This window comes from Peromyscus maniculatus, chromosome 14 (assembly GCF_049852395.1).
Source record: "Peromyscus maniculatus bairdii isolate BWxNUB_F1_BW_parent chromosome 14, HU_Pman_BW_mat_3.1, whole genome shotgun sequence".
Lineage (NCBI taxonomy): Eukaryota > Metazoa > Chordata > Mammalia > Rodentia > Cricetidae > Peromyscus > Peromyscus maniculatus.
Genome location: NC_134865.1, coordinates 21,448,643 through 21,471,109, shown reverse-complemented (window position 1 = coordinate 21,471,109; position 22,467 = coordinate 21,448,643).

Genomic DNA, 22,467 nt, shown 5'->3' with positions numbered 1-22,467 from the left:
TTTTTTTTTTTTTTTTTACTGAGGAATGCTTTTCAGCTAGACCGCTTTTAGCTAAGAACTCAGAGACATTCAGTGAGAGGATTTGTGGAGTTGGTGGGGTGAGAAGTAGCTGTGGCTTTTTCCTTTGTCTCTCTGATCTTTCAGCACTTATGCCAATATCTATCTCTTGGTGTGTTTTTTTTTTATTATAAGACCATTTAAAAATCATGGAACATCTGGTGTCCAACTTTGGGGGCATGAACTCATGAACAAACCACTTGCCTGTGGCTCAGGCCAGAGCTACATGCAGCTGGAATGTCCACCCCTCCTGGGCCAGAGTCCCTGTCCTGCTGCCTAAGTTTTTGTTGCAGCTTCTCTGCAGAAAACTCCATAGGCTTTTGAGCTCCAAAAACCACAGGAGTTAGCCACTTTTGCACCTTTCCCAGTTCAGAAAGCTGGCTCTCTACTTTCTTCCTGTGGCTTTCTCTGGGCCCCCTCCTCAGGCTGTTGTCACAACATCATCAGAGTCATCATTGTCAGTGGATTTGGTGAGTCCATTGGGATTTTTTAAAAGGGAGAATTAGTTTTTTTAAAAAAAGACAGTTTTTTCCCTACATTAAAAAATGGGAAACATTTCTACAATGGAATGAATTTGGTCTCGGTTTGACTATAAGTTAGATGGTCTGAAAAAAATGGAACAATTAAATGAGAAGATAATTAATTTAGATGGGATTTATATAATGTCAATTATAAATATTATTTGTTTGATCATTTCTGTTTTATTATTAAAAGGTTGATTAATGTGAGTATCAAGATAAAAGTTTTAGAAAAACTTATTAAAACAGATCATAGAGACATTCAGACCCAGACAGAGGAATTTAAAGGAGAACCAATCTCAACACTGCATTATAAGGTTTCAGAGAAACAGCCCAAGGCTTTCAAACAGCCAACCTTAATTTGTCCAGTAACCTTACAGAAACTGCCAAATAATAAATATTCCCAAGACTGTGTATAAGCTGATTGGACTCCTGTGCAAATGTTTAGATTTGCAGTGATTCCAAAAAGCAATAGTCTCATATGGCATCCATTCATCTTTTGTGAAGAAGATGTTAAATTCATGGTCTCCTTGTAATAGAATTATCTCTCAAGACTGGAGAGATTTGGTTACAACAGCTTTGGAGGCTGGTCCCCAATTACAATGAAGGACCTGGTAGAAGGATGAGGCTAAGACCATTGAACAATGCAGTAGGGCTAGAGGTGTAAAAATATCCCAAGATCAACTTCTTGGAGAAGGTGATTTTGCTGATGTACAAAGACAATCTTTATATGATGACCACAGCCTGGCTTTATGCCACATGGCAGCCGTGGATGTTTGGGACAGAATTAAAGAAGTAGGAAAAAAAATTGAGTCATTTACTAAAGTTACACAGGGCACAAAAGAAACCTTCACTGATATCTTACAAAAATTGACTTCAGCAGTAAATAGAATGATTCCAAAGTCAGAAGCTAGACAAATAATAATTGAATCTCTGGGTTTTTTAAAATGCTGATGCACAATGCAAAAGAGTTATTAAGCCATTAAAGGCAGGATCAGCAATCTTGGAGTAATAAATCCAAGATACAGTTAATATGGAATCTCATGATCATGATCATGCTTGCATAGGAAAGGTGATTTCCAGAGGTTTGAAGAAAAATAGTAATGTCAAATGTTTCAGTTGCAGTAAACAAGGTCACCTAAAAAGGAACTGTAAACAGAGCATTCCTATAAACAATGTTTTTGCAAGGAATATTCTCAACAGAATGCCCCTCTCTTCAGGATTATGCAGAAGGTGTAACAAAGGCAGACATTGGACTAAGGAATATAAATCAACAAGGGACAGACAAGGTAATCCTTTGCCTTTGCCATTGGAAAACACCCTGAGGAGCCTGAATGCCTCCATGTCAAATTCCATTCAGTCATTTCCTGTCATCATGGAAGAAACTCCTCCCCAGAGCAATTAAGGAACCTAATGCCAATGGTGCAAAACCATACTGCTCTGGATGATAGAAAAGATATAGACGGGAAAACAAAAAATTCAGGAGAAACCATGAATCAAAATTGATAAAGATTAGATTTGTAAACTCCCCAAAGTTAGGGTTGGGGAAGGTTTTTTTGTCATTCGAGGAAAAGAAAAACAATCATGTTGAGGAATTTAAAGACCTTTGGACAAATAAGCATCCAAAGATGAAGGGAGAACTACCCAGAAAAGTTACCAAAAAAAGGAATCTGACCTAATACAATCTCTGAAGTCTCCAAAAAGATGATGGGACTCCACAATTATGATTCCACATGGACTATGATAATGTCATTAAACTTTCAAACACCACCCTAAGATCGGCTTTGAACTACAAACTGCTCAGGACAGTATTGAAATGGCTAGCTGAGATTATCCAGTCTCACAGACTACTCTAGCCAGGACTCGAGACAAGCCCTGCACTTTCCCATTATGGAAAGACTGGACAAATGATATGGCTAACTCTCCCAGGACTAGACAATTAACCCAAAATTTGTTTTTCAGGATCCCCTAAAGATGCCTTCACCCCCAGACAGCAGGAAGTAATTTTAAGAACATGATGTCCACATTCCCAAGAGGTGGGGTGGGTAGTTTTTGGTCGTTCAGTGAGTTATGGATGTTTGTCACTGTTTTGGTGGTTGCTTATAAGTTGTTATTGGTAATGCTTAGGAAACAAGCTAAACAAAGGAGATTAGATTCATGGTTATTATTTTGAAAAGAAAAAAAGGGGATAGAGATTTGGTAAGATAAAAGGTAGATTATTGAATCTACTCTGAAAAAAAAAGATATAGAAATGATAGGATAAAAGGGTAGATTATTGAATCTACTCTGAAAAAAAGGAAAGAATGTAGATATGATAAGATAAAAAGGTAAATTATTGAATCTATTTTTAAAAAGCAACTGCTAGTTTTAAATATTTTACATTGGTTTGGATTTTTATATATTGTATACAAATTTTGTATATTGATACAAATTTGAGATTAATTTTGTTAGAGTACACTGTTCATGTATTTCTATCCTTATTCAAGGTCTTGTACCTATACAGCTCATTTAACAATGTAATACAAATTGCTAGTCCTTGAAAATTATTATTACCAACTAATTAGGATATAAAGAAATGCAAATTAGTAGTAGTCACCTGTTACAGTCAAACTTGTAGTCATTTCAAGTATGTTTTCAAGGTCAAACAGAGATATATTTTAGATAGACAGGTTATTGTCAAACACTTCAGAGATCTACAAAATGTGGCATTTAAGATGCCATATTTAATAACATAGATTCTTTTTTATTTTATGACAATGAGGCATGTCTGCTTCAGGAAAGATGACGAGCATTGATAAAACTACTTATGGAATTTACTTTCTTTGTGGCAAAGTAAGAAAGTGTCCTTTCCTCAAATGTTGACAGTTGGCTGTCCAAATGAGACAAGCAGGACACAAAGGAAAGGACTGCTGATCCTTGCCAAGACAAGGTGGGAAGGCTCTTTAGAAAATCCTGCTTCACAGATGAGTCTGTAGGATATGCTAGGCCTGTAAGCCAAATATGGATGCCCCAACATTGCAGAGGAGCCTTGGATGGCTGTTCAAGCAGCCAGATGTTTCTGTCAATTCTCACATATTTTGGAAGTGTTAATATTATTTAATTAATTAATATTAATTTAATTAAATTAATAATGTTAATTTAATTAATATTATTTCCTTCTCGGGTCTCTGAGGGAGTTGAAGATTAGTTAGTTATAGTTTTTCTTGTTAACAAATTCAGAAAAAAAAAACTCACTAAAGAGGTATAAAGTGTACAAGTTTGAAAGACATCAAAAGATAGTTTGGGTTTTGTAATACATGTTAGCATAGAAAGTGAATTAGGTACTACACTTTGGACTCACTAAAATAGGATAAACAATGGAGTGTTTTCTCTGAATATGTCAAATGTTAATGGACTGGACATTGTAAATGTAATTCTTGATTGTATATATTGTATATACTTATTGTATATAGTTTTTCTTATATTAGTTATAACCTTCTATTATTTTAGACAAAAATAGGGAAATGTGGTGATATATTGTATATTAAATAAAGCTTGCCTAAGGATCAGTGGACAAAGTAAGCCACTAGATTTAACATAGAGGTCAAGCAGTGGTGGTATATACCTTTAATTCTAGCACTCGGGAGGCAAAGATCCATCTGGATCTCTGTGACTTCAAAGCTACCCTGGACTACATGAGATTGATTCACTCTAGGAGAGAAACAGAGCCAGGAAGAGAATCATATGCCTTTAATCCCAACACTTGAGATCTCATGCCTTTGCTATCAGTATTTGGGAAGCACACACACCTTTAATCCTAGCACCAGGAAGAAAGTGACATGGCTGGGTGGAGAAAAGTATATAAGGCACGAGGACACAAGAATTAAAGCTTTTCAGCTGCAACCCTTTTGGCTGAGGACTCAGAGACTTTCAGTCTTAGGATTTGTGGAGATGGGATCTCACCTCCATTTTGACCTGAGGATTCAGGAGTGGTGAGAAATCTCTCTAGTGGCTTGTTTCTTTGTTTTCTCTCATCTTTCAGCATTTTCCCCAATATCTGGCTCTGGGTTTGTTTTTTTATTATAAGACCATTTAAAAAAATGTGCAACACCTCCCCCCGAATTTACATTAGGCCTTGCTTTCTGTAGTATCTAGTCAGGATACAACCCTTTGCTTGCTTCCATTCCTGTGGCTTCCACTGATTGCTACTGACATCCCATATGAGGATAGTATACTAAATGTGGTGGTAATGAGTGCAGTTTTTAAGAAATAGAGACTACTTTCTTCCTAAGACTTTTCCTGTCTCATATTCTCCTTCCTTATCCACCAGGTGCCATACTGTGGTCAGCCTAAGAAGAGGAAAGATGACAATAGTTAAGAGTTCAGAGTAGACTTAGTCCTAATTCTAAGCCATGGGAAAGTTAATTTTGTGTGAATGTTGCTGAGTATTGAGCCCAGGGTGTCATGCTGTTTCTTAAGCTCTCTATCACTGTTCTATATGACCAGGTCAAAAAATCTTGGTAATTTATGCTTTCCCTGGAGCCACAGAGGTAAGTAATAACAGCACTCCGTATAGTGACTACTAAATCATTTCAGAATCTGGTCCCTAAAGAGACATGTTGGTAAGTCATACAGATGAAGATAGTACCTGCCTTGACATTGGCAGGATACACTGAGTAAATATTTGCACCCACATTTGTATGTCATATCAATTTAGTTTATAGTTACTTTTGTCTGACATTTATTCTTTATTCTCAAACACCTTGTATGTGTGACACAAGAAATTAAAATACAAGAAATTATTTCTATCTTCATTCTTAGTGGAGAGAAAGCTACAAAGAGAATTCATGAATATATTATGTAAGTAATATGATAGAAAAAAATGTGCCAGGTGCTAAGAGACCCCAAGAAGAGGAATACTGGAGTGGATTAAAATGTATTTTCTAGTAACAAAATGTCTAAGTTGAACAAAAAATGTTTAGTAAGGAGTAGTAACATCTATCATGCACTAAGCTAGCTGGTACACTAAAATGTCTATGTGTAAATTATGTGTATGTATTACTGTTAATATTAAATATTTAATAAAGCACAAATTTTGCACACCAAATAAGACTTACTGTTTCAAAATTGTATAATGAGGACAAAATAAGTGATAAACACATACCCTCATTCCAAACATGAGCTAACAGTGTCACTCATAGACAAAATAGTCTGCTAGTTAGATGTGAATATTCACACCTTCCCTTTTTTTCCAAATTAAATGGCACTACTTTCCCCACATCTTAAAACACAAAAGGTAAAAGACAAATTGTAACCTTAAAAAGAATATTATATGTAAAATTCTATTTTAATCATCTTTAAAACCTCTAATTTTTTTGGCTGAGATGGGGTCCTATTGTCTTTATGTCATGTGACTGAAAAGAGTTCACACTCATAATGGGTGATCTGTCAGTGTGCTCTTTGCCTGTCACTTCCTTCTGCTTGAAATAATGGTAATAAATTATCCTCACTCTTGAGTTTCTTTTAAGGAAACTTTTTATGACCTTATCCCATTTTGTAAGGATAATTTTATTTAGAATGAGAGCACAATCCATAAATCCACTTAAGTGGGCATTAAAAATTGTAAAACACTTTACTGTCTACTAGGCAACTCTTCACCACTTACTTAGCAAGCAAGTTATGCCCTCTCCTCACTGCAGAACTTTATCACCTTTTCAACATTTCTCAACAGCATCAAAGGATACACTGACCTATTAAGGGCATCAATACTGGGCCACTGCAAACATTTGTAGCATTTTGTAATTCTACTTTGTATATGAAAAAGTCTTAAGGTATAGGATTTACTTCCACTTTTCAATGTGTGCAAACCTTTGGATGTCAATATGTCAGCTCATATTAGATACTATTCATATTGACACTACTGCAGTACCAGTGCCTATTGCCATGCAATAGACAAAATAATCAGTGTCTATAAAGGTTCTTCAGCAAGAGAGAGCATAGACTCTTGGAGAGGCACCACACTGCCCATCATGAACCACAGTATTAGCAAAACAAGTGTCCATGTGTTACTGCTATTTTTCTTTCAATGAGGGTAATAGTATTTATTTTATTTTGTGAAATTTTAAAGGTACATAATCAATATTTGATCCATTTTAGTTTTTTGACAAGAACTTTTTATGGTGGGACAGTCATTTTTTAATTTTTAAGTAAAATATGATTATATCACTTCCATCAACAGGAACTTTTTAAGGTTTTTCACAATCAGATGAAAGATGTTAGAGAGATAACTAAATCATTACTCTAAAATCTCTTTGGAGAAAAAGAGGTAAGTTACCAGTGGACGGGAGAGGTAGAACCAAACACATGATCACAGGGGATTGAACCTGAAATGACAGATGGAGAGGACTGAGGTGCCACTAACAACCTCACAAATACTTTGAGAGCCACACGGGAGCAAAACTAACAACAGGAAACACCCACACTCAGGATAGAGGGCCTCTTCCAAGATGTACCTCCATGAGCTCCTTCCAGGCCACCTAAATGTTAGTGTGCAATACCTTTCCAAGGTTCAAAATATTCAAGTATTCTCCATATACAATACAGGGGGGTCTTGGCAAGTAGAGAAACAGGATTGTTCACCATGAAAAAAACAGCCTCAAAAGTGAGTATTATTTAGGTCAATTGAACAATGGGAATTAGAGTGGCATAATAATTATAATACAAAAAGTAGTAATGATAATAGCAATCAATGCTTTATAGAACAGAGTTAATGCTATTTTAATCACCTAAAGTAGGGCTTTTCCTTATTTATTATTTTGCTCATTTATTTCCTTGTTTTGGAAACAAGGTCTTGCTATTTAATTCTGGTGGCATGGAATTCAACATGTAGACCAGCATAGCCATAATCTGTTTATCCTCTTTCTTTGGGGTCCTTAGTGCTGGGGTTACAGACATATGTCACCACACTCTGCTTACCAAGAACCTTAATAACTACACTACTGTATCTACTACCTGAAACCTCTTAGATAAAATGAAGTTATAAATGTATAGTACTGAAATCTGTCTGATGTACATTTTGCTTGCATATTATTGTCACTTAATGTGATGAAAGAAGTTAGACTAAAAGGGAAAACAAATTAGGTATCTAATGGAGTACACGGATTAAAGGTTTTGGAAATCACATTAGTAACAGATGGCATTTACTTTTATTCTTAATTTCTTTATAATTAACCTTTTCTGATCATGGTTTAATGTGAAGAGGTGGTTTGGAAACACAGAAAGTTCATCCTCTATCTGAATGGCCCTTGTTTAGCATATAAATAAAATGACAGTGTATGGTGGTATTCTATTTGTACTGAAATGTGATTTTAATTGTATGTTAATAAATAAAGTTGACTGGGGGTCAGAGCTATTAGAGCCATAGAAAGAATGTGGCAGTGGTGGTACACACCTTTAATCCCATAGATCTCTGTGTGTTCAGGGATATAGCCAGCATTGGAGACATATGCCTTTAAGACCTAGAGGGCTATACTTACAGGCAGTGATGAGGCAGTCATGTGTTTGGGTTTACAACCAATGAGAAGGCAGAACAGAAAGACTTTTTAAAGACATACACACAGGAAATAGGACTCATTCTGGGAGCTAGGAGCACCGAAGGAGGAAGGGTAAGATTTTAGTTCTGAGCTCTGACCTCTTGGCTTTCTCTTTTACATTGGTTCTGTGTTTCTTATTTAATAAGACGGTTGGTTACATCTACAACAGTGACTAGCTCCTAAGGCTCAATGTTCCTATAAAACTTCCTTTGTACTGGGTCTATTGGAACATCTTTAAAAACTGTTACAGAATTTGCCGTTTGAAAATTTGTCTGCATTCAGAATCATCAACTGATGGAAAGTAATTTTTCAGTCTCCTTTATATCTAAGTAGAAACTGACCATAAGAGGTAAATAGGGTGAATTATGTGAGGTAGCAATGAGAAGTCTCCTATAGTATATCTAAGCATGTAGACGAATTTCTAAGCGGTCTTATTAAATAAAGAACATGGAGTCAAATATAGGGATGAAAACCTTAGAAATCAGGGAAATAATGAGAGCCACCAACCACATTACCTCACCAGCTCTGTAGCTTCCAAAAAGAGTGATACTTCCTGTCTACTTGCACCTTTATTGCCTTGCTGTTCTGCCCCCTCATTGGCTCTTAGCCCAGCTACCTCACTTCCTTGTCACTGCTTGTCTATACAGACCTCCAAGTCTCTATGGTCAGTACTGAGATTAAAGGAGTTTGTCACCACACTTGGATCTGTTCCCAGTGTGACCTTGAACACACAGACACCCTGCCAGCCAAGTGATTGGATTAAGGGCATGTGCTACCTCTGCCTGACTTTTGTGTGAATGGCTTGCTATTTCCTCTGATCTCTGGGTAATTTTATTTATTAACATACAAATAAAGTATCACCACATTTCAGCACAAATAAAATATCACCACATAACCATGCCCTCCTTTCTATAGCAGACTTTTGGGTCTATCTCTCAACTGTACTAGGCTTTTACTTTGGGCTACCAACCAGCTCTCAAATCATGACACTGGGACTTCTTATTAGATTTGAATGCTCAGCCTAGCTTAGGTTTGTTTCTGGCTGGCTCTTTTAAGTCAAATTAACCTGTTTCTCTTTATCTACCCTTTGACTCAGGGCTTTTTACCTTTTCTTGCATTCTTTCTATATGTCTTACTCTCACTGATTCTCATGCCTGCTAGCTGGTGTCTGCCTTTGCTTCTGGCCCCAGGCATGGCCCTTGTTCTCTTCTCTTTCTTCTCTCATTCTTCTGCTCTCTCAAGCCTAGAGTTCTCCTCTTACTTAGTCTCTCTGTCTGCCAGCCCCATGTATCCTCTCTCTGTCTAACTATTGACCATTCAGCTCCTTATTAGATCAATGGGGTGCCTTAGGCAGGCAAAGTAAAACAAATGCAACACATCTTTACATAATTAAGCACACATCCTTACATTGTTAAACAAATACAGCATAAACAAATATAACACACCTTTACACAGTTAAAATAATATTCTGCAGCATAAACAAATGTAACAAGTCTTTACATAGTTAAAATAATATTCCACAACATTCAACGAATTCCAAAGTAGGAAGAGAAAAAAAATATTTATCAACCTATAAATATTATTTTACAAAAAATATCTGTTTGAATTAACTGTTTTGATAGAATTTACAATTAATAATTAAATATTACAATACTATACAAAAATATAAAAGGCATTCTTCAGAAGTGCTATAGAATGCTGTTTTCTAGGCAGGACATAGAGGCAACAGTGGTCACCTACACAAGACCTACATTAGATGGGTCAGGTTAGAATTCCATGTGGTGGATGACCCCATGAAGGAGAAGTGGATGAGATCTACATGAATGGACTGAGGGGTGGGGCATGGCAGAGGGCGAGGAGTGGGGGATGAGAACATAGGGAAATGGGAGGGTCAAGCTGGAATAGGGGCAGAGTGGGAGGGCAGGGAGGAAGATACCATGAGAGATGAGGACATCATGGGAATAGGAAGAGGCAGGGTACTGGGGAGGCTCTCAGGAATCCACAAGGTTGACCCCACCTTGGTCTGCTGGCAGTGGTCCAGAGGGTACCTGGACCAGTCTACTCTGGTGACCAGCCTAGCAAGTAACCTAGCTGTCATCATTGTCCAGTGACAGATGGAGGCAAATACAGAGATCCATGGCCAGGCATCAGGGTGAGTTCCAGGAATCCAATTGATGAGAGAGAGGAGAGATACTGCAGGCAAGGGATGTCGAGATCATGATGAGTGGATGTGCAGAGATGACAAACCACACTAGTGGAAGCCCATGAGCTGTGGACTGGTGGCTGTGGAGCCCCCATGGGACAGGACTAGGCCCTCTGGACACAGAAAAGTGTTGTTTGGCTCGAATTGTTTGGGGGGCACCCAGACATGGAGATCTTTCTCCCCGGTGCATGGACAGGCTTCTGAGAATCTGGTGCCTGTGGTGTGACACCTTGTACAGCCTTGGTGCAGTGGGAAGGGGCTTGGACCTGCCTAGGCTCAGTGAACTGGGCTCTGCTGACTCCCCATGGGAGACCTCGATTAGGGGGATATGGGGATGTGGGGTGGCTTGGGAGAGGGCTGGGGGTGGGAGGAGGGAGGAGATGATATCTGTGTGTGGTGTGTGGAGTGAGTAGAAAATTTCTTAATAAAGTAAAATAAATAGTATTTAAAGAAATTCCATGTGGACAGAGAAGAGTACAGGAAGCCCAAAAGAGTGCTTCCTTTGGAAGTAGCATAGTGCTGGGGGGAAGAGGGAAGAGAAATATTTCATTTAGTGATGCAACCACTGTTAAGTTGTCCACACCATGGTAAATAACGTCCACCATTATTCATGCTAGCAACTCTAATTAAACTTAGTATATCACACAAAGAAGACATGAAAGCAGAAGAGGAAAGTAATGGGGAAGAAAAAGAGTGGAACAGAATTGAAATGGGGAAAACAAACTATGATGGAAGGGTGAATAGAATCAAAATATAATTTGTGCATGTACAAAATAAAATAAAATAAAATAAATACAAAATTACATAACTAGGAAAAAGGATTATGATGTGCAGAATTCCACACATTATGAAACTCAACTAATCTATTTCTTTTTGGATTTTGAAGCTTCTACTTTAAATAGGCTTGAATTTTTCTTTTTTTTTTTTTTACTGAAAATAAATTCTTTCTCATTCACTATATCCTGATTACAGTTTTCCCTCTCTTTACTCCTCCAGTACCTCCCCTCTAATCCAGATACATTCTGTCTTTCTCTTATTAGAAAAGAATAGGCTCCTAAGGAACAACAGCATAACATGACAAATAATATAATAAGGTAAAACAAAAAACATCACATCAAGGCTAGACAAGGCAACACAACAGAAAGAAAAATAAAATAAAATAAAATAAAATAAAATAAAATAAAATAAAATAAAATAAAATAAGCCGGGCGGTGGTGGCGCACACCTTTAATCCCAGCACTCGGGAGGCAGAGGCAGGCGAATCTCTGTGAGTTCGAGGCCAGCCTGGTCTACCAAGTGAGTTCCAGGAAAGGCGCAAAGCTATACAGAGAAACCTTGTCTCGAAAAACCAAAAAAAAAATAAATAAATAAATAAAAATAAAATAAAATAAAATAAAATAAAATAAAATAGAAGGCACAATAATCAGGAGTCCCATAAAAGCACTATAACCCATAAAGATATACAGAAAAAGAGGGCTCCCGTGGGAAGGGGCCCCTTTTCCAAAACTACCCAGTGGATACTGCAATTTATATGCCCTGCTCCCACACCCATCCTCTCAAGACCCCCTGCCACTTCCTGAGACTTAGAGACCAGCCCCCAGAGCTTCCATCAGGCCCAGAGCTCCCATCTGGCCCAGAGAGCTCCCATCTGACCCAGACAACTCCCATCTAGCCCAGAGTACTCCTATCTAGATCAGAGAAAGAGAGAGCTCTCATTGGACAAAGAGCCATCATTGGACCAAGAGTAAACTCAGGAGACAGGGAATCTGCCAGCCCTGATTAGACCAAGAGTGGCTTTCTGAGAAGTAGAATCCACCACCTCTCATTGGACCAAAAAAGCCTTTCTGAAATGCCAAATCTGTCAGCTCTGACTGGACCAAGATCCCTGATAAGACCAAGAACAAATCCATGAGGAGATGAGCAGAATTCAAGGCAGAAGTACATACAACAACATAAAGAGCAATACAGCATCACCAGAACCTAGCCCTCCACCAACAGCAACATTTGAACATCACAAGGTGGAGGAAGCAGAAGAAAGCAACCTTAAGAAGAGCATCATGAAGATGCTAGAAGCCTTTCAAGAAAAAAATCAAAAATGAAATTGAGGAAAAGATAAGCAAAAAAGTGGAGGAATTCAATAAAGAAAATGAAAAGTCAAACAAAAAATGGGAAGAACTCTATAAAAAAATAGAGGAAAAAACAAACAAAGCAGAAAAAATAAATCCCTTAAAGAAAACCATGAAAAAGCAATGAAACAGGTGAGGGAAAGAGTCCAAGACCTGAAAAGGGAAATAGAAACAATGAAGAAGACACAAACAGAGGGAATGCTGGAAACAGAAAATCTGAGGAAACGAACAGGAAACACAGATGCAAGAATAAACAACAGAATACAAGAGATGGAAGAGAGGATCTTTGGTTTAGAGGATACAATAGAGGAAATGGATTCATCAGTCAAAGAAAATACCAATGCCAAAAAAATTATAACACAAAATGTCCAAGAAATCTGGGACACGATGAAAAGACCAAACCTAAAAATAATAGGGATAGAGGAAGGAGAAGAATACCAACTCAAAGGCACAGAAAATATATTCAACAAGATCATAGAAGAAAACTTTCCCAACCTAAAGAAGGAAATGCGTATGAAGATACAAGAAGCCTATAGAACACCAAACAGACTAGACCCCAAAAAATAGTCCCCTCGACACATAATAATTAAACAACTAAAGATACAGGATAAAGAAAGAATATTAAGAGTAGCAAAGGAAAAAGGCCAAGTGACTTATAAAGGCTAACCCAGCAGGATAACACCCGCTTTCTCAATGGAGACTTTGAAAGCCAGAAGGACCTGGACAGACACTAAGAGATCATGGATGCCAGCCTAGACTAATATACCCAGCAAAATTTTCAGTCATCATAGATGGAGTGAACAAGACATTCACTGAAAAAGCCAGATTTAAACAATACTTATCCACAAACCCATCCCTATAGAAAGCACTAGAAGGAAAATGCCAACCTAAGGAAATCAGATACACCAACAAAAACACAGGCAATAGATAACACCACAGCAGAAAAACCCAAAGAAGAAAAGCAAACATACATACACTACCAACAAAAAATAACAGGAATGAACAATCACTGATCATTAATATCCCTTAATATCAATGGACATAATTCCCCTATAAAAAGACACAGGCTAACAGAATAGATACAATAGCAGGACCCATCTTTCTGCTGCATACAAGAAACACATCTCAAATTCAAAGATACACACTACCTAAGAATAAAAAGCTGGGAAAAGTCTTTCCAATCAAATGGTGTTAAGAAGCAAGCAGGTATAGCCATCCTAATATCCAGCAAAATAGACTTCAAACTAAAATCAATCAAAAGAGATCAAGAAGGTCATTACATACTAGTCAGAGGAAAGATCCACCAAGATGAAATTTCAATTCTGAACATTTATGCCCCAAACACAAGGGCACCCACATATGTAAAAGAAACATTACTAAAGCTTAAATCACATATAAAACCCCACACATTAATAGTAGGAGACTTCAACACCCCACTCTCACCACTGGACAGATCTGCCAAATCGAAACTTAACAGAGAAATAAAGGACTTAACTGATGTTATGACTCAAATGGACTTAATTGATAGCTACAGAACATTCCATCCTAACAAAAAAGAATATACCTTCTTCCCAGCACCCCACGAAACCTTCTCTAACATTGACCACATACTTGGCCACAAAGCAAATCTCAACAGATTTTTTTAAAAAATTGGAATAACCTCCTGTGTTCTATCATAACACCATGGTTTACAGTTGGATTTCAACAAAAACAAATACTACAGAAAGCCTACAATTTCATAGAAACTGAATAATGCTCAACTGAATCACCAATGGGTTAAGGAAGAAATAAAGAAAGAAATTAAAGACTTCCTAGAGATCAATGAAAATGAATATACCACATACACAAACTTATGGGACACTATGAAAGCAGTGCTAAGAGGGAAATTCATAGCACTAAATGCCCACATAAGGAAGTTGGAGAAATCTCACACTAGTGACTTAACAACACACCTGAAAGCTCTAGAACAAGAAGAAGCAAAGTCACCCAGGAGGAATAGATGCCAGAAAATAATCAAATTGAGAGCTGAAATCAATAAAATAGAAACAAAGAGAATACAAAGAATTAATGAAACAAAGAGTTGGTTCTTTGGAAAAATCAACAAGATAGACAAGCCTTTATCCAAACTACCGAAAGGCAGAGAGAGAGCATCCAAATTAACAAAATCAGAAATGAAAAGGGGGACATAACAACTAACACTGAGGAAATCCAGAAAATCATCAGGTCATACTTCAAAAAACTCTACTCCACAAAACTGGAAAATCTAAAAGAAACGGATAATTTTCTGGATAGATACCACATACCTAAGTTAAATCAAGATCAGATAAACTATTTAAATAGTCCAATAACCCCTAAAGAAATAGAAACAGTCATTAAAAGTCTTCCAACCAAAAAAAGACCGGGACCAGATGGTTTTAGTGCAGAATTCTACCAGATCTTCAAAGAAGAGTTAATACCAATACTCTCTAAACTGTTCCACACAATAGAAACAGAAGGAACATTACCAAACTCCTTCTATGAAGCAACAATTACCCTGATTCCTAAGCCTAACAAAGATGCAACAAAGAAAGAGATCTACAGATCAATCTCCCTCATGAACATTGATGAAAATACTCAATAAAACACTGGCAAACCGACTCCAAGAACACATCAAAACAATTATCCACCATGACTAAGTAGGCTTCATCCCAGAGATGCAAGGGTGGTCCAACATTCGAAAGTCTGTCAATGTAATACATCATATAAACAAACTCAAAGAAAAAAAGCACATGATCATCTCACTAGATGCAGAAAAAGCATTTAACATAACCCAACACCCCTTCATGATAAAAGTCTTGGAGAGATCAGGAATACAGGGAACATACCTAACATAATAAATTCAATTTATAGCAAGCCAACAGCCAACATCAAATTAAATGGAGAGAAACTCAAAGCCATTCCAGTAAAATCAGGAATAAGGCAAGGCTGTCCACTCTCCGCATACTTATTCAACATAGTACTTGAAGTTCTAGCCAGAGCAATAAGACAACATAAGGAGATCAAGGGGATATAAAATGGAAAGGAAGAAGTCAAGCTTTCGCTATTTGTAGATGACATGATAGAATATATGAGTGACCCCAAAAATTCAAACAAGGAACTCATACAGCTTATAAATACCTTCAGCAATGTAGCAGGATACAAGATCAACTAAAAAAAAAAAAAAGTAGCCCTCCCATACACAATTGACAAACAGGCTGAGATGGAAATCAGAGATACATCACCCTTTACAATAGCCACAAATGATATAAAATACCTTGGGGCAACTCAACTGAGTGAAGGACATGTATGACAAGAACTTTAAGTCCCTGAAAAAGAAATTGAAGAAGATGTCAGAAAATGGAAAGATCTCCCATGCTCATGGATAGGCAGGATTAACATAGTAAAAATGGCAATGCATAGTAAAAAGCAATCTACAGATTCAATGTAATCCCCATCAAAATCCCAACACAATTCTTCCCAGACCTGGAAAGAATAATTCTCTACTTCATATGGAAAAACAAAAAACCCAGGATAGCTAAAAGAATCCTGTATAATAAAACAACCTCTGGAGGATTCCTGACTTCAAGCTCTACTATAGAGCTACAGTAATAAAAGCAGCTTGGTACTGGCATAAAAACTGACATGTGGACCAATGGAATGGAAGTGAAGTCCCTGACATTAATATGCACACCTATGAACATGTGATTTTCGACAAAGAAGCCAAAACTATACAATGGAAAAAAGAAGGCATCTTCAACAAATGGTGCTGGCATAACTGGATGTCAACATATAGAAGGCTGCAAATAGATCCATATCTATCACTGTGCACAAAAAAAAGTACAAATGGATCAAAGACCTCAACATAAATCCAGTTACTCTGAACCTGATAGAAGAGAAAGTAGGAAGTAGTCTTAAATGAATTGGCACTGGAGATCACTTCCTAAATATAACACCAGTAGCACAGACATTGAGAGAAACAATCAATAAATGGGGCCTCTTGAAACTGAGACGCTTTTATAAAGCAAAGGACACAGTCCATAAGACAAAGTGACAGCCTACAGAATGGGAAAAGATCTTCACGAATCCCACATCTGACAAAGGGTTGATATCCAGAATATATAAAGAACTCAAGAAATTAGACATCAAAATGCCCAACAGTCCAATTAAGAAATGGGTTATAGAGCTAAACAGAGAATTCTCAACAGAGGAAGCTCAAATGGCTGAAAGACATTTAAGGAATTGCTCAACATCTCTAATCATCAGGGAAATGCAAATCAATACAACTCTGAGATACCACCTTACAGCCATCAGAATTGCTAAGATGAAAAACACTGAAGACAGCTTATGCTGGAGAGGATGTGAAGCAAGGGGAACTCTCCTCCACTGTTGGTGGGAATGCAAGCTTGTACAACCACTTTGGAAATCAATACAATACTTTCTTAGAAAATTGGAAATCAATCTCTTTCAAGATCCAGCTATACCACTCTTGGGCATATACCCAAGGAATGCTCAATCATACCACAAGGGCACATGCTCAGCTATGTTCATAACAGCATTGTTTATAATAGCCAGGACCTGGAAACAACCTAGATGCCCTTCAACTGAAGAATGGATAAATAAAATGTGGTACATATACAAAATGGAGTACTGCTCAGCAGAGGAAAACAATGACATGATGAGGTTTGCAGGCAAATGGATGGATCTAGAAAAAATCATCCTGAGTGAGGTAACCCAGACTCAGAAAGACAAACATGGTATGCACTTGTATGAGGATACTAGATGTAAAACAAAGGTGAATAGACTGCTACTCACAACTCCAGGGAGGCTACCTAGAAAATAGGACCCTAAGAAAGACACAGGGATTGCCCAATGACAGAGAAATGGATGAGATCTACGTGAAGAACCTGGACGTGAGTGGGGGTAATGAAGGCCAAGGTTCAAGGGAAAGACTGCTTAGGGGAGCGGGAGATCCCAGCTGGATCCAGAACAGAGAGGGAGAACAAGAAATAAGAGACCATGATAAATGAAGACCACATGGGAATAGGAAGAAGCAAAGTGCTAGAGAGGTCCACAGAAATCCACAAAGATACTCCCACAATAGACTACTGGCAATGGTTGAGAGAGTGCCAGAACCGACCTACTCTGGTTGTTGGATGGCCAAACACACTAACTGTCATGGTAGAACTCTCATCCAATGGCTGATGGAAACAGATGCCGAGATCCATGGCCAGGCCCCAGGTGGAGCTCTGGGAGTCCTGTCGGCGAGAAAGAGGAGGGATTGTACAAGCAAGAGTTGTTGAGACCATGATTGGAAAAAGCAAAGGCACAAATACCCAAACGAGTGGAAACACATGAACTATGAACCAATAGCTGAGGAGCCCCCAACTGGATCAGGCCCTCTGGATAAGTGAGACAGTTAATTAGCTTGAACTGTTTGGGAGGCTCCCAGGCAGTGAGACTGGGACCTGTCCTTAGTGCATGAGCTGGCTTTTTTGGAGCCTAAGGCCTATGCTTGGTCACTATGCTCAGCCTGGGTTAGGGGAGGAGGGGACTGGACCTGCCTCAACTGAACCTACCGGGCTGAGCTGAATCCCCAGAGGAGTCCTTGCCCTGGAGGAGATGGGAATAGGGGATGGATTGGGGAGATGGCATGGGGGGGACTCGGGGTAGGGGGAGGGAGAACAGGGGAATCTGTGAATGATATGTAAAATTAAATTAAATTATAAAATTAAAAATAGTAATAATAAAAATAATATACAGAAAATACAAATGAACATTGTGAGGAAATGACTGAATCCCCTAAAGAAATCCAGGTAAACACAGTATAAGTGTTGTAGTTTGAATGTAATTAGTTCATAGGGAGTGGCACTATTAGGAGATGTGACTTTGTTAGAGTAGGTGTGGACTTATTCAAGTATGTATGTCACTGTAGGGGGAGGCTTTGAGGTTTCCTATGCTGAAGACACTACCCAGAGTCAGAGTCCACTTCCTATTGCCTTCAATCAAAATATAGCCAGCACCATATCTTCCTGCACCTCACCATGCTCCCCACTATGATTACAATGGACTAAACCTCTGGTTTTTTTTTTTGTTTTTTTTGTTTTTTTTGTTTTTGTTTTTTTGTTTTTTTGTTTTTTTGTTTTTTTTTTTTTTGTTTTTCGAGACAGGGTTTCTCTGTGTAGCTTTGCGCCTTTCCTGGAGCTCACTTGGTAGCCCAGGCTGGCCTCGAACTCACAGAGATCCGCCTGGCTCTGCCTCCCGAGTGCTGGGATTAAAGGCGTGCGCCACCAACGCCCGGCTTGGACTAAACCTCTGAAACTGTCAGCTGCCACCTCAATTAAATGTTTTTCTTTATAAGAGTTACAGTAGTTATGGTGTTTCTTCACAGCAATAGAAATCCTAAATAAGACAGTAAGGAAATGAACAAAATTGTTAAATATCTGGAAAAGAATATAAGATCAATAAGGAAAACACAAACTGAGGGAATTCTGGAAGTGAAATTTTTATGAATAAAAACAGAAACTACTGAGGCAAGCTTCACCGAAAGAATACAAGAGATGGAAGAGAGAATCTCAGGCCTTGAAGATACCATAGAAGAATTGGATACATCAGTCAAAAAAAATGTTAAATCTAAAAAATTCCAGGCACAAACTTGTAGGAAATCTGGGAAACTCTAAAAAGACTAAACCTAAGAATAATAAAAATGTACTGAGGAGAAGAGTCCCAGCTCAAAGACCGAGAAAATATTTTCAACAAAATCATAGAAAAAAAATTCCTAACCTAAAGAAAGAAGTGCCCATAAATATATGAGATGCATATGGAACACCAGATAGATTGGCCCAGAGACGAAAGTTGCCTTGGCACATAAAATAAAAAAAAAAACTAAGCATAGAGAATGAAGAAAGAATATTAAAAGCTGCAGGAACAAAACAAACAAACAGGCACAAAAAGGTAGCCCTATTAGAATCATACATCACTTTTCAATAGAGACTCTGAAAGCAAGAGAAGCCTGGACAGATATGCAGCCAACTCTAAGATATCACAGATGCCAGCCCTGAATATTACACCCAGTGAGACTTTCAATTACCATAGATGGAGAAAACAAGATATTCTCTTTTAAACCTGAATTTAAGCAATATTTAATGTATAATCATCCCTACAGAGGGTGCTAGAAGGAAAAATCCAACCAAAGGTGGTTAATCACATCCATGACAATGCAGGAAATAAATAATCTCAGACTAGCAATATAAAAAAATAATAAATGTGATCACACACACACACACACACACACACACACACACACACACCATTAACACTATCACCATCACCACCAATACCAACAACAAGGAAATAGTAGGAATCAGTAATCATTGGTCATAGGTACTTCTTAATATCAATGGTCTCAATCCCCAATAAAGAGAACAGAAAACATATTTCAACATCAATGATAGACATCACCTCAGGGTAAATGGTTAAAAAAAAAAAAGATTTCAAGCAAATAGACCTAAGAAACCAGCTGGTGTAGCTAACAAAACATACTTCAACCAAAACTAATCATGGAAGTAAAAATTAATGAAGCCTTAAGTTAATGAAAAATTAATTTAAATCACAGATTAACCCTCACCTACTGATAGTGGGAGACTTCCATACCCCACTCTCACCAATAGACAGTTCATCCAGACAAAAACCAAACAGAAATTCTAGAGCTAACAAATGTTGTAAACCAAGTAGACCTAATAGGTAATTAACATTTCACCAAAACACGGAAGAATATATCTTCTTCTCTGCAACTCAACAGATTTTCTCAAAAGTTGATCACATACTAGGACACAAAGTAATTCTGAACAGAAAAAAAAGTTGAAATAATGTCCCACATCCTATTAGACCACACTGGATTAAAGCTGCATATCAACCAAAACAGGATAAACAAAAAATTTTAACACTCATGAAAACTGAAAAATTCTCTACTGAATGAAAATGGGTTTAGACAGAAATTTAAAAAGACATCTAACATTTTTAAAAATTAAATGAAAATAAATACACAGCATTCTCAAACTTATGGGACACGATGAAAGTGCTTTTAAGAGGCAAGATCATTCTGAAAGGTATAAGATGGTATCTAAGAGTCGTTTTGATTTGTATTTCCCTGCTGATGAGGGATGTTGAGCAATTCCTTAAATGTCTTTCAGCCATTTGAGATTCTTCTGTTGAGAATTCTCTGTTTAGCTCTGTAGCTTATTTTTTAATTGAATTGTTTTTTTTTTATTTTGATGTCTAGTTGCTCAAATCATTTATATATTTTGGAGATCAGCTGCCCTCTGTCAGATGTGGGATTGGTAAAGGTCTTATCCCATTCTTTAGGCTGTCATTTTACCTTATTGACCATGTCCTTTGCCCTACAAAAGCAGCTGTGGTGCAGAAGGGAGGGGCTTGGACCTGTCTCAAATGAATGTACCAGGCTCTGCTGATGCCCCATGGGAGATCTTGCCTTGGAGGAGGTGGGAATGGTAGGTGGTTTGGGGGAAGGCTGGGAGCCGAAGGAGGGAGGAGAGGGGAATCTGTGGTTGGTATATAAAATGAATACAAAATTTTTTAATAATAAAAATTAAATAATAAAAAGTAGCAAGATCATAGCACCAAGTAAAAACATAAAAATGGAGAAATTTCATATTAGCAACTTAACAGCAATCTGAAAACTCTAGAGGAAAAAAAGGAATCAGAGTCAATATGGGTAGATGGTACAAAAAAATCAATGTCAAGGCTGAAATAAATTTTAAAAAATAGAAACAAAGAGAAAAAACAATGAACAAAAGAAAGAGTTGGTGTTTTGAGAAAATCATCATGATCAACAAACCCTTATCCAAATTAACTAAATGATGGAGAGAGAGTATTCAAACTAACAAAATCATAAATAAACAGAGGGACATAAAAAGCAGACACCAAGGAAATTTAGAGAATCATAAAAAATACTTTAAAATCTTTACTTCACAAAATTGGAAAATGTAAGATAAATGGATAATTTTCTCAATAGGTACCACTTACCAAATTTAAATTAAGATCAGATAAGCAATTTAAACAAATCTATATCCCTTAGTGAAACAGAGACAATTATTAAAAGTCTCCCGACTAAAAATTGCCAATGGTCAAAAGGTTTTTAGAGCAGAATTATACCAGAATTTCAAAGAACACTATGACAATACTCCTCAAATTATGCCACAAAACAGAAACAGAAAGAACATTGCCCAATATGTTTTATGAAACTGGAGTTTCCCTGATACTCAAACCACAAAATGACTCAATGATGAAAGAGAATTAAAGACCAATCTCTCTTATGAACATAGTTGCAAAACTATCATAATAAAGTCCTTTCATATGAATTCCAAAAACACATCATAAGGATCATTCACCATGATCAAGTAGGGTTTATCCCAGAGATGTAGGAATGCTTCAGCATATGAAAGTCAATAAATATAATCTACCATATAAACAAACTGAAAGACAGAACAATACATGATCATTTCATCGGATGCAGAAAAGGCCTTTGGCAAAATCCTACACACTGAAAAAAAAGTCCTGGTAAGATTAGGGATACAAGGGACATACCTAAACATAATGAAGGCAGTTTTCAGCAAGTCTACAGTCAACATCAAATTAAAGGGGGAGTAAAACTCAAAGCAATCCCCCAAAAATCAGGAATAAGACAAGATTGTCCACCTCTCCGTATCTACTCAGCATCTTACTTGAAGTTTTAACTAGATTGATAAGAAAGCTGAAAGTAATCAAGGGAATACAAATTTGAGAAGAAGAAGTCAAAGTGTCTTTTTTAAAAAATGATTTGATAGTATACATGAGTGATAAAAAAATTTCACCAGTGATCCTACAGCTGAAAACACTTTCTGTGAAGTGGCTGGACACAAGATTAACTCAAAAAACTTAGTAATCCTCATATAAATGTCAAATGGACTGAGAGAAAT